Source organism: Colius striatus, chromosome W (assembly GCF_028858725.1).
Source record: "Colius striatus isolate bColStr4 chromosome W, bColStr4.1.hap1, whole genome shotgun sequence".
Taxonomy (NCBI): domain Eukaryota; kingdom Metazoa; phylum Chordata; class Aves; order Coliiformes; family Coliidae; genus Colius; species Colius striatus.
In genome coordinates, this window is record NC_084789.1 from 40656475 (window position 1) to 40674727 (window position 18253).

The window sequence follows — 18253 nt, forward strand, 5'->3', positions numbered from 1 at the left end:
ATAAGGAACGTGAACGAGTTTGCCGGTGGTTTCAGCTCCCCGGTGTTAATGCATTAACGAAAACTTTATAGTGCCCTGGGGGGGTGGGGAGAAGATCCCGCCCCAAACAGGAGGATCCGGAGTATATAAATATCAGGGAATATACTTAACTTTTGTGTGTAAATTATACAGCGGAGAAGCAAGAACTCCATCCACTGCCCCCATTCGAAATTCCCTGTTTGAAACGCCCCTTTTGGAACATGCTGGGTGGGTAAAACTGAAGCGTACTTTTTGCTAGAATATATAACTGTAATAGCATTGGAAGGGGTGGTGACTACGATAAGCATTGGTGCTAGTGTCCAGAGTGTGAAGAACACATAGCTGAGATTAAAACCGTGTTTTGTGGTTGGGGGTTGGAATTACCTATTTTGAGAAACATTTCAGAGAAACAGTTACAAAGGGTAATTTGAGAATATAGGAAAATAATGGGAAGCGCTCAGAGTGTGAGAGCCAAGAAAAGTCCATTAGGATGCATATTGGCACATTGGAAAGATCTTGTGGGGACTAGGGGTACAGAAAGTAAAAAACCACTTATAAAATACTGCAACCAATGGTGGCCGCTCTATAAACTAGACGATGGGGAGAAGTGGCCTCAAAATGGAACTCTGAATTATAATACCCTCCTACAGTTAATGTTGCTTTTAAGGAGGGAAGGAAAATGGGATGAGGCTTCTTATGTAGATATGTTTTTCACTCTGAGAAATTACCCAGAGTGGCAGCAGGCTTGTGGGCTAACTCCTCCCCAAGATCCCCTGGTACCGGCCCTAGAACAAGAAAACAGGGGAAAACTAAAAAGGTGCTGTTCGTCCTGTAGTGTTGGACAACGCTGCACCAATAGAGATAAGATGTATCAGGCAAATGATTTAGAAAGCCTAGAAGGCTTTTCTCCATGCCCCCTCCTAATGAAAGGGGGATAGAAGTAATGAGAATGGAATATATGGGTCGTCAGGGGACAGTGAATATGATTGTGCCTACTGGCAACCAGGGCCCTCCTCCAACAATGAGTATAAATATGAATGACAGAGGAACTTTACCTGGCCCTGCAATGGGTCCTGGTCCTTCTGTGGGACCAGACAGGACTGTAAATATGGGAACACCACCGATACCAGACAAAGGAACAGTGAAAAATGAGCCACAGGGCCCTGGATTCAGTCCCATTATATCAAGGACTCTGAGTAAAGTGGGTCCAATAATTCAAGCCCCGCTGAGACAGGAGATGAGCCCAATGTGGCCCGCAAAAATAAAGGTTCCTTTTACCATTAATGACTTAGATTCCTGGAAGGAAACAGTAAGAGATTACCGAGAGGACCCTATAGGCATTGCTAAAAGGTTTGATATGATTATTAAAACTTTAGATCCAGACTGGGGAGACATAGATGCAAGTTGGATGCACTAACCAAAACAGAAAGGCTGTTGGTATTGAAAACACAAGTACAGGCCCAAATTACGGAAGGGACATTAGTGGGACGGACAGTTGATCAGTGTATACCTTTGACAGACCCAGGGTGGGATCTAAATGATCGTGACGATTATCAGCAGTTGCAACAATATCAACAGTGGATAAAATATGGGTTGGAAAATTGGTCAATGTCATATGTCATAAGACAAGGCCCTTCTGAAACCCCTTCAGAATTTCTAGATAGAATAAGACTTGCTATACGTAAATACACTCCTCTGGACCCGTCGGCCGAAGTAGGCCAGCAACAGCTAATATCCTTGTTCATAGGGCAGTCATGTGACAATATCCAAAGAAAACTGCAAAAATTAAGAGGGGCAGACGCACGGGATATAGAAAGGTTAATTGAAGAAGCATGGAAGGTCTTTGGGAATAGGGAAAGTGACAAGGACAGGAGAATGGAACAAAGAATAATAGCAACTGTGGCAGCTCTGGAACAGAGACCACAAAGAAGAGAGCCACTGAGACTGGATAGGGATCAGTGTGCGTACTGTAAAAAAAGGGACACTGGAAAAAAGAATACCCTAAGGGGTCCAAGGGGAGCTACGATGGACGGAGAGGGAGACCTGCGATAGCCCACTTAAAGGAGGACGATTGACGGGGACATGGGGAGTCTACCCTAGCAAATCCACTGATTACACTAAAGCTGAGGAAAAATGAAACACAAGTAGAATTTCTAATAGATACAGGGGCGACATTTTTGGTCTTAAATGTTTCGGTCTTAAACTGTTACCGCAAAGTAATGATTATGTTATGGTGATGGGAGCCACTGGTCAATGTGAAAAGTCACACTTTTGAGTCCTTAAAGTACAAATTGGGAAAGCAAGTAAAATTCAAAGGTTTTTGTATATGCCCAATGCCCCAAAAGCTCTTTTGAGAAGAGATTTGCTGGAGCAGTTACAAGCCACGATTAAATTCGAAAAAGGTCACATTAGCTTGGAGGTGAATGATCAAAATTACATACAAATTATGAGCCTGTTACTAACTAATATCGATACAGAAGGAAACATTAACGAAGACATCATGAACCAAGTACATCCAGGAGTATGGGCCACAGATGTACCCAGAAGGGCAAAGAATGCCCTACCAGTGGAGGTAAAACTTAAAGGACAACAGCCGGTAAGGACTAAACAGTATCCCTTGAGGAGGGAGGACAGGGAGGGGATTAAACCAATAATAGAAAAATTCTTACAGTTAGGACTTTTAAGAGAGTGTGAGTCCAGCTTTAACACTCCCATATTACCAGTCTGCAAGCTGCATGGGTCTTAGATAGTCCAAGGTTTGCGGACAGTCAATAGAATAACTGAGGACCTCTACCCCGTGGTAGCAAACTTTTACACCCTGTTAACTATGCTAACACCTGACTTAACTTGGTTTACTGTTTTAGATTTAAAGGATGCCTTTTTTTGCCTCCCTCTCCATGAAGCCAGCGAGAAAGTATTTGCATTTGAATGGGAAAGTCCTAAAAGTGTACGTAAAACTCAGCTTAAACTCAGCTTACTTGGATGGTGCTGCCTCAAGGATTCAAAAATAGCCCCACCATATTTGGCAACCAGCTAGCCAAAGATCTCGAATCATGGGAAGCCCCATCTGAAGAAGGGAAACTCCTGCAGTATGTGGACGATATATTGATCGCTACCAAAACAAAGGATGCCTGTCTAACCTGGACGAGCAAAAATCTCTACAATGGACTAAAGAAGGTGTATGGACCTTTAATGAGCTAAAGAAGGCTCTGATGTCTGCCCCAGCCTTAGGACTTCCAGATCAGAAACTCAGGAGAACCAGTGCAGCATGATTGCTTAGAGACCACCGAAGCAGTATATTCAAGTCACCTGGACCTGAAGGAGACCCCTCTGGACAATATGGAAAGCTGGTTTACAGATGGACTTGATGCCATACAACTCCCTGAGAAAGTGGCTATTATGCATGAGGGCGCACCAAAAAGTAAGCTCCGAGTTGGAAAGAGGAAATGAGCTGGCGGAGAGGCAAAACAGGCTGCAAAAGGAGAGGTAAGGTTTGAGGGAGCCTTGATTCCAGATGGACAAATCTCCCTGGAAGGTAAGCCTAATTATACTAAAGAGGATAAGAAATTGATCACAGATCTAGAGGGCACATATAATGAGGAAGGATTGTGGGCTGTTACCCCACAAGGAAAATTAGTATGGTCTTTAGTGAGCGAAGAACAAAAAGGAACACTGGGGGGGCAGAGGCTCTGCACAGGCATCTAATCAGGCAAATTATAGCCAGGAATTTATATAGTACTGTAAAACAAGTAACTTGCCAATGCGATCTTTGCCTCCAAACTAATCCAAAGAACGCTCCTAAACCAGAGATGGGTCAAATTGGCAGAGAGAAGGGACCTGTTAGTGCTAACTGACACCTTTTCAGGTTGGCCAAAGGCATTTCCCACAAGAACAGCAAAGCGTGAGAAGTGACAAGAGTTATGAAGTAAATTCATGGTTACCTAACTTTGCTGGATTGAAAGAACTTTTGTGGTAATAAGTCTGATAATTGTTATCATTGTGCTATTTGTCATCTGTATCAGATGTTTCTTTTGTTGTCAGCACCGGAGATGCATGCTCTTAAGTGGAAAGAACATCAGCTAAGACAAGCCTGATTCAAATAAGTACTTTAGTAAAATCCTTAATAAGGAATCACTGTATCAATAGTAAAAGAATTTACTAATTTTATAGAAAAAGGGGGGATTGATGTAGAGCTTTATAATAACATGTGCTAATAAACCTTATCCTAACTTATCGTAATAGTATAAAGCTTATTTTTCAGACAGGACAAAATTCACACAAGCTGTAAAAAGGTCACGCTTATCTCCTCACACAATACCTCCGGGGTCCTCCAACTTCCTTGAGGACAGAAACCGGTTCTGCAAGGGACCAAGTGATATCTAAAGTTGTGCAAAGATCAGGGGTGAGAAAGCCTCAGGACTTATCAGCCTTCATCTCCCAAGGCCCCAAAGACCATCACAGGCCATCACCAGGAGACACCACGCAAATGAAAGGAAGAAAAGACCTAATTTACATGCAAAATCGGGGACAGGTTGTGTCTTTGTCTAGGCGGATAATGTCATCATATGATGATGACATCCCCTCAGGGGATGTCTGATTTTTGTATATTATCACCCATTCCCCACAGTCCTGAGATTTAAAACTCTAGTTAACATTACAAACAAACAGATAACAGTCTTATGGTCAGTCCACTGTTTTACATTACACAGAGGCAGATAACAGTCAAAATTCCTTGTCTTCATTTCCTTCTAATTCTGCAAAAGCAACATCAATATTTCTCACAGTAGTCAAGATTAAAGTTGAGAACATTGTCTTTTATATCAATATTCTAGAATGGGTTAGCCACCTTTCAGCTTTTTGAGTTAAAATCGTTTATTAGGAGGTATTTATTACTAATATCACTGTGAACTTTAGTTTTCTGCTTTCCTCTACTAAGGGGGCAGTGGCAGCTTTTGGCTGTACACATTCTGGCCATCCCCTCAATATGGGGTCTAAAAACTTGGATATATATATGCTATTAGTTGTCCTTCAACTCCCCCCCCCCCCCCCCCCCCCCAATTCTTGAGTTAACACTCCCTTATCTACTGTGACAAACAAAACAAGTGGTTTACCTAAGGATGACAGTGCTAACACAGGAGTGGTGATTACACTTTGTTTTAATTCCTGGATTAGCTTTTCTTCTCCTTCTGTCCAAGTTAAAACATTTGGCTCTTCATTTAGCAATTTTGAATCTAACCCATTTGTTTTCTGTGCATAGCAGTTTGCCCACAGAGGGCCATAGTCAGTTAATCACATTTTCTTAATTCCTTTTTGCTTGTTTGTTTGCAAGAAGGGCAATTCCACAACTCCCTTTATTCTCTCTGGATTAATTCTGTGTTTCCCTTCACAAATAAAATGTCCAAAATATCTAACTTCCTTTTTGACAGATTGCAATTTGGATTTTGATACTTCTTGCTCTCCCAAAAAGTTTAATACAAAAAAAGTCTGTGGCTTTTTTAATCATATTGTTTTCTCTGCCCGAAATTAAAAAGTCATCAATATACTGAAGTAAAATAACATCAGGAGAATGACTATCAGATTTTTTTATTTTTTTTTCTGTTGTAGAGCTTTATACTAACATATACTAATGTGATAAATGAAGTATCCCCGAACAGCTGTAAAAGGTCACGCTTATCTCTCACACAATACCTCCGGGGTCCTCCAACTTCCTTGAGGGCAGAAACCGGTTCTGCGAGGGGCCAAGAGATATCTGAAGATCAAGGGTGAGAAAGCCTCAGGACTTATCAGCCTTTATCTCCCAAGGCCCCAAAGACCATCACCGGGAGACATCACGCAAATGAAAGGAAGAAAAGACTTAATTTACATGTGAAAATCGGGACAGGTTGTGTCTTTGTCTAGGCGGATAATGTCATCATATGATTTTGTAACTTTGTAACAAATATAAGCCAAGCAAGTTGCCGAGTTGGGGGCGCACGTTTGTGGTGGAGCGATCCCCCGTGCGCCCGGCGCCGAATAAACATATCTTCTTTATAACTCTTTGAGTTATAGAGTTTGATTCCGCAAGTCAGTAAAGGACAGCCTGGGCAGGCAGTGTAGATTGTTTCCTCCCCAGGGAGATGTTTTAAGTGTGGGGAAGCGGGGCACTTTGAGAGAGAATGCCCCAAGTCGAAGGAAAAAGAAAAGGTGATGTCATTACTGGCTTTTGAAGAAACTGAATGGAGAGATCTGGAGTTTCATAATTAGAAGTCCCATTGGGAGCCCTTGATAAATCTAAAGGTGGGATCCCAGGAAGAAGAGGTGGTCCTCTTGGTTGACACAGTAGTGGCCAGAATCTCATTAAACTTTATACCCTATGGGGCAAAGTTTTCAACAAATAAAAATCTCTGGAGTTAAAGGAGAGAGATTTTCTTTCATTTTCATTTCTTTCATTTTCATTTCTTTCAGTTTAAACTGATGTTATTAAGATTAAGAAAGAATATAAGAACAAATAAAATCTGATAGTCCTTCTTCTGATGTTATTTTACTTCAGTATATTGATGACTTTCTAATTTCAGGCAAAGAAAACAAAGTGGTAAAAGAAGCCACAGATTTTTTTTGTTGATTATTAAACTTTTTAGGAGACCAAGAAGTATCAAAATCCAAATTGCAATCTCTCAAAAAGGAAGTTAGATATTTTGAACATTTTATTTGTGAAGGAAAACAGAATGAATCCAGAGAGAATAAAGGGAGTTGTGGAATTTCCCTTCTTGCAAACAAACAAACAAAAAGGAATTAAGAAAATGTTTGTGATTATCTGACTATGGCCCTCTGTGAATAAACTTTTATGCACAGAAAACAAATGGGTTAGATTCAAAATTGCTAAATGAAGAGACAAATGTTTTAACTTAAACAGAAGGAGAAGTAAAGCTAATCCAGGAATCAAAACAAAGTGTAATCACCACTCCTGTGTTAGCACTGTCATCCTTAGGTAAACCACTTGTTTTGTTTGTCACATTAGATAGTAGATATTAGATAGTAGATAGTTTGTCACAGTTGCTCACCCCCCGGGACCCGACATGAGCGACCGCTCCGGACCGGCGACCCAGAGTCCGCACCCCCCGGAAGAGCTTCTGCCGGCCAGCCCCCACCTATACCCTGGGCATGACGGTTAGGATGGTATCGAATACCTGCTGGCCAGCCTGGGTCAGCTGTTCAGGCTGTGCCCTTTCCTGGTTCCTCACGGGAATTAACTCTATCTTGGCTCAAACCAGGACACCTGGCATTTGAAAAAGGATCATATGTTTCAGGAAAAAGAATAAAAAGAGGTCTGGGTGTGTCATTTGACAGAATCTATATTGATTCAATTGGAGTCCCCAGGGGGGTGCCTGACGAACATAAAGCACAAGATCAAATAGCAGCAGGGTTTGAATCCTTTTTATTTTGGTGGGTGACAATAAACAAAAATATGGATTGGATAAATTATATTTATTATAATCAGCAACAATTTATAAATCATACAAGGGATGCAATCAAAGGGATTACAGAACAACTAGATGCCACTAGTAGAATGGCATGGGAGAACAGACTAGTTCTAGATATGATATTAGCTGAAAAGGGAGGGGTCTGTGTAATGTTAGGGGACAAATGTTGTACTTTTATACCAAACAACACAGCACCAGATGGAACCATAACCAGAGCATTACAAGGACTTCCTACATTAGCAGAGGAATTGGCTGAGACTTCAGGGATAGATAACTCTATCACAGGGTCGTTGGAATCATGGTTTGGGAAATGGAAAGAAATGGTTGCAGGGATATTGATGGCAGTTGGATGCTGTATAGTTCCTTGTGTTAGGGGGCTTGCACAGTGATTAATAGAAACTGCATTGTCTAAACAAATGCCCTTAGACCTGCCTCCCTACCATGAGAAAATGTTCCTTCTCAAGGAACAAGAAGAAAATCAAGAAGAACTATTGTTAAAAAATAACTGTGAAATAATGTTGTCTAACCTGGAAGAGTCATTGCAAAAAGCAACAAATGTATTTTAAAAAAAGGGGGGGAAATTTGTAGGAATAGGAAATATTAATGTTGTTTTTGCAGGATAGAGCCAAGGGGATTAAGAAAAAGAATTTCTAAAGTTATCTGTTTCTTTGTACTGCTAATCAGATGCCGATGAGCTTTGAATTTTAAATTTTAGATAAGACTGGAGGGGTATGGGTGACATGCCTCGAAGTTTTCGGCTCTTGGCCTGAAAAAAACAGACTCGAAGTCTGAGAACCAGGCTCGAAGCCTGAACAACCAGCTCCAAGCCTACTTCATGCGGCGATCAACCCAGGGTCCGATTCTCAGCTGGGTGGGAAGAAATCAGTCCTACTCAATGTGAGTGATAGCAGAAATCTTCTCTTTATTAAAAGCAGGCTCTAACTTATATCCAGCAGCTTCAAAGCTAGGTCAGCAACAGCAGCTAATAGATTACATTCTCATGTTCATCCTACTTGCGGTTTCTGCCATAAGCAAGCTCCCTCACATTTTCCCATCTTGTTTTTCTCCAAAGTTGTTTTCCACCTTGAGCTGTTAGCTCGTTAGCTGAAAACAGCCCGACCTTGAAGGAGCAGAAAGCGGCCTGCTGTCTGCGCTGACTGCGTGACAGCAACTGCTTTAACCATGGCTCTGACTCTGGTCTTGATTGTGCATTAAATTCATATAACTAGAACTCAGATTGCCTTGCCCCATCAGGCCTAACATTATACCCTGGGATCCATGTCCATTATCCCTTAACCATTCCTCCACAGTGACAAGATAAGATCCTGACAAGAACCAGACATCCCCTGAGGGGAAGTTGTAAATCTTGTAGTACCTAATTAATGGGGAAACAAGGGAGGGACCTTGCAGGCTGGATAGGGAATAAAAAGCCGAATATTGTATCTATCAGCTGTGCCTACTAGCTAGGACACCCGCTCTTGCAAGAATGCTTAAAAGTGCTTCACTGCAGAGTCTGACCTGAGTCTTTCGAGAGAAAACTTGTTTATTACAGATGGGGGCTCGTCCAGGATCCCAAGTCGTCTTCCTGGGGGACCTCTGTCAGGAAGACGCATCCCGTTGATTTTAACGCTCTTGTGGATCATCGACAGGGGCTCCAGAGGAGACCAACTGGATCCTGAGACCAAGTTTGAAGGCAGACCCAGTGAACCACAGGGGGAAGGATAGGAATAGTACGCATGATCATATCGACCAGGAAACTCTGTGCATGGACCAATGTAAGAAACAAAACAAGCTTGTATAGTTTGTGGAGCCTCCCTGTCAGTTACATTTATCCATAGTTTAACCGAATACTACTTTGTCCCACTCCAGTGGTCATGATGCTGTCCCCTGGATTTCCAACAAACAATATCTGATTAGCAATACAAAGAAACGGTTATGGTAGAAATTCTTTGTCTTAATCCCCTTGGCTCCATCCTGCAAAAACAACATTAACATTTCTTACACGGGTGAATGCAGCCCCCTCTTGGGCTCCACCTGGGGGTAGGAGGAGTCGAATCCCAATCCCCCCCTATCCCTGCAGGCTGCAGCCCCCTCCAGCCCTGCCTCAGTTTCCCCATTCCTCTGCAGCACCTGCACCTTCCCCAAAAGCCACAGGGATGGCTTTCCCACACCTGAAGAAGCTGGTGGAAGCCTCTGGACCCCTGTGTCAGCTCCTGCCTCCCCTGCTCCCTGCCAGCCCAGGCATCGCAGGGACAGGCCTAGCAGCATGTCTCACTCCTACCTGAAGGGCTCCCTCGTGTCAGTGGCTCAGCCCCACCCCAGCCCTGGCTGTCCCTGGAGCATGGGGCTGGTGGTGGGATGGGGCTCCCCGCTGCCTCCCACCCACGCCCTGGCCCCCCAGCCCAGCAGGGTCAGCTCCCAGCCCTACTGTACTCAGTCTGGCTCCCACCCAGCTCCGTGCACCCAAAACCACCCCAACACTGAGGCAGAGGTGCTGGTGGGGGAAGGGGCAGCATAACAGGGGGGAAGAGGAGGATGATGGCTGTGGGACCCCCAACCCAGGTAGGGCTGCAGGGAAGGGGCTGGAGTGGGATGCATAGTAGAAGGGAGTTTAGGTCCTCCTGCCCCCCCAAACTACCCTCCACCCAGGTGCTGCTATCCCCTAGCCTGGGCAGACCCCATCCCTGTCCTCCTTTTTCCCTTCTGTGATGTGGGTGTACTGGGAGGGTGCAGAGTGGGGTATGTGTCACCTAGCACGGTTTGCCGTGGGCAGGTGGGCTGCAGGCCAGAGGGAGGCAGGGTGCACAGAAATATATGGGTGGCAGCTCCCACACCAGTTGTTCCTTCCCCCTGGGAGTGGAGCGAGTGAGGCTGGAGGGAGAGAAGTGGGCTTGTGTCCCTGGGATGGGGGATGGGCTGCAGCTGCTCCCTATAACATGTGGGTGTGGGTGGCTGCACAGGAACTGCTCTTCCTGTCCCACCTGTGGCCAAGCCACCCAGCAGTGCAGTGTGACACTGGCCCTCCCAGGGAAGCACATGCCATCCCTGCCACTCTCAGCCCAAGCAAAGAGAGCTGTCTGCTTTCTAAAACGTCTCCCAATCTGCCACACGTGCTCCTCAGTGACAGGAATCCAAATAAACAAACCCCAAACCCCATCACAGTGATGTCAGGCCCAGGACTCGATATAAAGACACGTTTCAGCCTTGAGGCAGAGAAAGTTACATTTAAGACATAAAGGATTCCTGCTTCTAAAACACTGCTCTGACCTCTGAAAGGAGGCACAAAAGGTGATGTCAGTTACAGTCAACAAAGAAATAAAGGATTTCTGCTGGAGAGCTGGGCACACATGAGATCCTGAGCAGGGAGTGGGCAGGTGGGCACCCTTCCCTGGGTGCAGATGGGGACTCCTCCTCCATGGCAACTGGCCTTGGGAAGTTGTAAGTCTTGGAGTACCTAATCAACGGGGAAACAAGGGAGGGACCTTTTTGGGATAGGGAATAAAAAGCCAAATAATAATAATAAAAGTGCTTCACTGCAGAGTCTGACCTGAGTCTTTCGCGAGAAAACTGGTTTGTTTCTTACACCGGGCAGGGGGTGCTGAGGCCTATGTACCTGCACCCCCCACGCTGCTGGTGTCTCTGTCCCTGACACTAGTGCAGGACACTGGATGTGGGGCACCAGCCTGGGAGTGCTGGTGGCCAGGCTAGGGGGGGCCAGTGTGCCCAGCCTGTGCCCCAGACCACTGTGTCCCGCTTTCAGCAGCAGTTCATTCTTTGTGGGCAGTGTACCCCAGTGTGGTGGTGCCCGGGGAGCCTCAGCCCTGGCTTGGCATGGATCTGTGGCCAAGGGGCTGTGGGATGGGCTGGGGCTGCTGGGGGAACGCTCTAGTCGGAGTGCCTTGACAGGACCCTGTGGGGGCACTGAGGTCCCACCACAACATCCCTGGGGCACCCAGGCACAGCCCTCTGGGCACTTGCTCAGAGCCTGGGGTTGAGGATTGCTCCAGTGCTGGGTGAGGGAGTGGTGCATGGTCCAAAGGTCGTGGCAGAGGCTGTGTGCTGGCACTGCTAGGCACTGCTGCCACTGTCGGCCCCTCTTCTCACTGGGCTGCACCATGCCAAAACACCTTCTGAGCCCAGTGATGGGCACCGGCACAGTGGCTGCCCCAATAGTTGCTGCTGGCACCTGCCCTCAATGTCTGCCTCAGTTTCCCTGTTGCCCTGAGCCATGTCCTGGTTTGCCTGGGGCCATTGGGTGTGCCAGAGCCATGTGTCACTGCTCAGGTCCTGCCCTTCTAGCCCTTCTGCCCCTGTGCATGATCCTCCTGGGCCCCGGCTACCCTGGGGGGGCTACGAGTCAGCCCTGGATGTGGGGAGGGCTCAGCATGGGGCTAGGCATCTCTCCATGTCACTCTGGGAAGGAAGGTCGCTGCCCTTGGCCACCCGCTGCTCTGGGCATGGGGCCTCTGGGTGTGTTGTTGGGGCAGAGTGCCCATGCCTGACCCCCTCCCTATCTCCCCCAGAGTCACTGCTGGATGACATCGTGCTCACACACTCACTCTTCCTGCCCACCCAGCGCTTCCTGCAGCAGCTGCACCAGCAATATCCTTGGGGGGCAGGGGGAGGGCGTTGGGGGTGCCATGAGGGTGGGCACAAGGGTGCAATGGGGAAGGGTCCAAGGTTGGGCACAGGGAGGGTGTGAGTGTGGTGGAAAGGTGAACATGAGAGTGCAAGCAGGAGGGCCTCAGGTAGGCATGAGGGTGGCACAAGGGTGGATATGGGGTTGCAAGGAGGAGAGGGGCATGGGGATGGCAGAGTGCTGTGGGGGGGCACAGGGGAGCAGCAAGGAGGGAATTGGGATGCCATGATGGTGGGGTGATACCAGGGTGGGCATGAAGACACTCACAAGTGGCCAGGGTGCAGTGGGTGCTGGTGAGTGCCTGGGGTCCCTTCCCACTGTGATTGTCCCCCTGGGCACTGGTGAGGCTGCACCTTGAGTGCTGTGTTCGGTGTTGGGCCCCTCACAGCAGCTGAGGGAATGGGGATGTTCAGCCTGGAGAAGAGGAGGCTGAGGGGAGACATGAGTCCTCTGCAACTCCCTGACAGGAGTTGACAGGCTGTGGTGAGGTGGAGGTTGGTCCCTTCTCCCAAGTAACAAGTGACAGGACAGGAGGAAACAACCTCAAGTTGCCCCAGGGGAGGTTTAGATTGGAGCTGAGGAAGAACTTTTTCCCTGAGAGAGTTGTCAGCCCCTGTCCCAGGCTGCCCAGGGAGGTGGGAGAGTCCCCATCCCTGGAGCTATTGCAAAGCCGTGGAGCTGAGGTGCTGAGGGCCATGGGTTAGTGGGCACTGTGAGGGCAGGGGGTGAATTCCATGAGCTTAAAGAGCTTGTCCAACCAAAATGATTCTGTGTGTCTCCTCTTTGACATGTCACCTTTGTGCTGGTCATGGACAGCCCCACGCTGCGCTGGGAGGACGGAGCCAGGCTGCGGTGCAAACAGGCTGTGCTGGCCGTGCTGCTGCATTTCCTTGAGACCTACAAGGGGCTGCTGCAGGAGGAGGAGAGTGCCAGTAAGGTGATCAAGGTGGGTGCCCTCTCCTCATGGCCCCACAGCCCCCCCCCCACCCCCTGTCCTGAGCCCCTCTTGCCCCATCAGGAGCTTTACCTGTTCATCATGGACACATCCCTCCACCACGACCTGGAAGATGAGATCATGAAGCTGCACCAGCTTGTGGAGACTGTGGAGCTCAAGTGAGGGGGAAAAAGGAGATCCCTGGGGGGAGGGCAGGGGGTTCCTGTGGGTCAGGGGGTCCCCAGGAAGGACCAGGAATTGTATTCTCTGGGGATGCCCTGGAGCTGGAGGGGTCATGAGCTCATTAACAGCCCTTGTGTAATGAGTAAGGACTCATTACACGGCGGTAAACAAAGCGGAGGCAAGGCTCGTTTATTCGCGGCTTTGCGGCCGATTGAGGTAATCCGGGGCTTCCTGGAGCACGGGGATTGGAGGACAAGCGAGGAGAGCCGCCAGGACCAGGCAGCTCTCGTGAGGGGGACGGTCTTGCCGGGAGGTGGAGCCGCAGCAACCGCGGGGGATTTAAACGTCTCCCAGGGAGCGTGAGCGATTAGGAGTGTGGTGGCAGTTTGTGCAGGCACGGTGAGTAGGGAGGACGGGCAGGGAATAACCCCGCGTCCCTTTTAGAGAAGCAGACGTCAGAGAAGTGCCCCAGCTTCAACCTAGCAAAATGGTGAGCCAGGGCTCAGGTGGATAAAACTTATTTGAAGGTCAATGCATCCACCCAGACTGGGCCAGCTAGTAGAGAAGCTTCGGTCCAGGTGGAATGCAGGGAGAGTTTAGACTGCTTAGGGACCTATGCCTCTGAGGCAAAAATGTGTCACAGGTGCCCTCAAGTTCAAGAACTGCAGTGCCTGGTGAAAGAGCTGCAGGAAACTGTGAGTAGGTACTGTAGTATTGGAAGTGGGGGAAGAAGTGGAGATAGATGGAGACTTCCACAATCAGGTGCAAGCCTCCAGTGAATCCAATAAGTCATGGACCCTGGTTACAAAAAAAAGAAAGGCAAAGGCTCATCTTCCAAGCCCTCCTTCCAGAGTGCCCACTACGAATAAGTATGAGGCACAGGCAACAAGGGACTTTGATGAGCAAGCTCCAAGAGGGGAAAAACCCAATAAACAACCCATCAGCTGCTCCACCTGCAGTAGGTAATGGACATGGCAGGAAGAGGTGAAGGGTGCTTGTTGTGGGTGACTCGCTCCTAAGGGGCACTGAGAGACCCATCTGTGGAGCAGGTAGGGAGTCAAGAGAGGTGTGCTGCCTGCCTGGGGCCAAGGTCAGGGATGTGGCCGAGAGAGTGCCACGGCTCATCAGGGATGCAGACTACTACCCCCTGCTTGTGTTCCATGTAGGTATGAATGATGTCATGAGGCATGACATCTCTGGAGTTGAGGTGGATTTTAAATCCTTGGGGGAGCAGGTAAAAGGTAGAGGGGCTCAGGTTATTTTCTCCTCTATCCTGTTCACTGGTGATAAAGGAGGAGTTTGTAATGGAAAAATCAGCCAAGTGAACTCCTGGCTGAGAGGCTGGTGCCGGCAGGAAGGCTTTGGGTACTTTGACAATGGATCCTTCCTTGGGGACTACAGCTTCATAGGATGGGATGAGATTCATCTCTCCCGTAAAGGCACTGGATTATTTGGGAGTAGGCTAACAAATTTAATAAAGAAGTCTTTAAACTAAGGGACTTGGGAGGTGGGGGGAGAAGCAAAACAGAACAAGCTGACCCCTCTAGCTGGGAAACAGGGCAGGACAGGGAACACAATGATAAGTGCCCTTCATCTGTGCACTGGGCTGAGATACGGAAGGCTCACCACCCTGAGAAAGAACCAAACAGCGGAGGAACCTCCTGCACCCGCCCAGGGGAACATGTGTGTTTGAGTAAGCCCCTGTGCTGCCTCTACACCAATTCACACAGCCTGGGGAATAAGCAAGAGGAACTGGAGATGTGGGTGCAGATACGGGGCTACAACCTCGTGGTCACAGAGACATGGTGGGACAGCTGCCATGACTGGAGCACAGCCATGGAGGGTTATGTATTGTTCAGGAAAGACAGACTGACAAGGCATGGAGGTGGAGTTGCTCTCTATGTGAGAGAGCAATTAATGTGTACTGAACTGTGCCTGGGTGGGGATGAGGAGAGTAGAGTGCTTATGGGTAAAAATTAATGGCCAGGGCAAGGCAGGTGATATTGTTGTAAGGAGACCGCTACAGACCACCTGATCAGGAGGAGGATGTGGATGAGGCCTTCTACAAACAGCTGGGAGCTCCCTCACAATCACAGTCCCTGGTCCTCATGGGGGACTTCAACCACCCTGATATTTGCTGGGATAGCCACACAGCCAAGCACACGCAGTCCAGGAGGTTCCTACAGATTGCTGACGACAACTTCCTGTCACAGATGATCGAGGAACCAACAAGGAGGGGTGTGCTGCTGGACCTGGTACTGACGAATAGAGAGGGCCTGGTTGGGGATGTGAAGGTTGGAGGCAACCTCGGCTGCAGTGACCATGAGATGGTAGAGTTCAAGATCCTGTGTGGAAGGGGCAGAACACAAAGCAGGACCGTGACCCTGGATTTCAGGCGAGCCGACTTTGGCCTCTTCAAAGATCTACTTGGACGGATCTCATGGGATATGATTCTAGATGGTAGAAGTGCCCATGAGAGCTGGTCAATCTTCAAGCAGCACTTCCTCCAAACCCAGGATCAGTGTGTCCCAACGCGCAAGAAAGGAGGAAAAGGAGGTAGGAGGCCTCCATGGATGAGCAGGGATCGGTTCTGGGGCCAGTCTTGTTCAACATCTTCATCCATGACCTGGATGAGGGGACAGAGTGTATCCTCAGCAGGTTTGCTGATGACACCAAACTGGGAGGACTGGCTGATTCCCCAGAAGGCTGTGCTGCCATTCAGCAGGATCTCAACCAGCTTGAGAGTTGGGCAGAGAGGAACCTCATGAGGTTCTACAAGGACAAGTGCAGAGTCCTGCATCTGGGAAGGAACAACCCCATGCACCAGTACAGGCTGGGAGTCGAACTGCTGAAGAGCAGCTCTGCAGAGAGAGACCTGGGAGTCCTGATTGATAATAAACTAAATATGAGCCAGCAATGTGCCCTCGTGGCCAAGAAGGCCAATGGCATTCTGGGATGCATCAAGAAGAGTGTGGGCAGCAGGTGAAGGGAGGTTCTTCTCCCCCTCTACTCTGCTCTGCCCTGGTGAGGCCTCATGTGGAGTACTGTGTCCAGTTCTGCGCTCCTCAGCTCAAGAGGGACAGGGAAGTGCTGGAGAGAGTCCAGCTCAGGGCCACCAAGATGATCAAGGGTATAGAACATCTCTAATATGAGGAAAGACTGCGGGAACTGGGGCTGTTTAGCCTGGAGAAGAGGAGATTGAGGGGAGATCTTATTAACATTTATAAATATCTAAAGGGTTAGTGTCAGGAGGTTGGGACATCCCTCTTTTCTATAGTAGATAGTAACAGGACAAGGGGTAATGGGATGAAGCTGGAACACAAAAAGTTCCACTTAAACATAAGAAAAAACTATTTCACCGTGAGAGTGACGGAGCAGTGGCCCAGGCTGCCCAGAGGGGTTGTGGAGTCTCCTTCCTTGGAGGTCTTCAAGACCCGCCTGGACATGTTCCTATGCGACCTGATCTAGGTGAACCTGCTTCTGCAGGGGGGTTGGACTAGATGATCTCTAAAGGTCCCTTCCAACCCCTACCATTCTATGATTCTATGACTCGTGAGGGGGGTGGAGGGGGTATTGCAGAGCACTCTAGCACAGCTTGGGGTGCAGCATCCAAGGGTGCTGGCCATGCTGGGGGCCCTGCCTGAACCCATGCTGGTGCTGCAGGGTGGCTGATGAGACTCCCACTCTAAACAAGCAAGTGAAGCCGCTGTTCAGGCACTTCTGAACATCGCATCGACTCATGCCTGCAGACACGAGTGACCTTCTGGAGCTCTGATGAGAGTGAGTGACTATAGCCGAGTGCTGGAGTGGATACTGGGTGGTGAGATGGATGTTGGGTACCAGGATGGGTTCTGGGATGGGTGCTGAATACTGGGATGGGGGCTGGATGCCAGAATGGGTGTAGGGATGGGTGCTGTGTGCCAGGGTCCCCTCCTTTAGCTCACCAGCGACTGCGAGGGGCTGTACCTACTCCGTGACTCAGTTTCCCCAGACAGCTGCAGAGCAGCCTGGGGGGGGGTTGTATAGAGCCTGGCCTGGCCCTGACCTCCCCGTGCTCCCTCTCACCAGTCTTCTGCCCCATGTACATGCCCAACCACTCATACGTCACCATCCGCAGCTGCCTCTCAGCCTCATGCAGGACATCCTGGCCTCCATTACTGAGAAGCTGCAGTACTTGGAGGAGCAGGGCGTCCGCGAGGACACCCTCATCCTTGTCACCATGGTCTCCTCCGGAGGTGCCTCCAGGGCATTGGCTGGGAGGTGTTGAGGGCAGGGGTGGGGGTCTGGCTGGCGCTGACCCCCTGCCTGCATCATGCCCACAGAGAAAGCGGTGCTGCAGCCTAGCGAGGAGTGTGTGTTCACCACGCTGGGCATCAACAGCCACCTCTTTGCCTGCATCAGAAACACCTTTGACTCACTGGTGAGCACAATGCTGGGGCTGTGATGCCCCCCCTGGGCCCCCCATGGCATAGCCCTTTTCTGAGCATCCCCCTCATCCCCTGGAAGGTGTCGTTGCCTGAGGAGATACAGGTAGTGCCAAGGGACATGGAGATCCATCACGTGGAGCCAGAGGAGATCGCCAACCACCTCACTGTCTTCCACTGGGAGCTCTTCCGCTGCATCCACGAGGTGGGGAGGAGGGAGAGCCCTGGGGGGGGCTGTGCCATGGTGTGTGTGTGTGTGTGAATCCTGGTTTCCTCCTTGGGCCAGGAGCTGGATGTGTCAGGGTGGGTTAACAACATCCCCTTTTCCATTTCCACAGCAGCACCACCCCAGTGCTGAGAGCAAATCCCTCCTCTGCCTGCCCTGTCTACCTGGTTTGGCTGCTGGCAGGGCTGCTCTGGCAGCATTGAGGTGCCTGGATGCTCATAAACCCTCCCTCACTTTGCCAGGATGCTCATAAACCCTCCCTCACTTTGCCAGGGGTCCAGGTGGAAATCTCCCCCTGTTCCACACCACAAACCCATGGTGGGGGGAAGGGAATCACCCCGTGCTCATGCACACACACAGATTCTTACC

The 18253-nt window shown here is 49.0% G+C and overlaps 1 pseudogene; it reads left to right on the forward strand.

The window, feature by feature from the left end:
• The first annotated feature begins 9352 nt into the window (after positions 1 to 9352).
• On the forward strand, positions 9353 to 18016 carry LOC133628433 (rap guanine nucleotide exchange factor-like 1; annotated as a pseudogene).
• Positions 18017 to 18253: the final 237 nt, after the last annotated feature.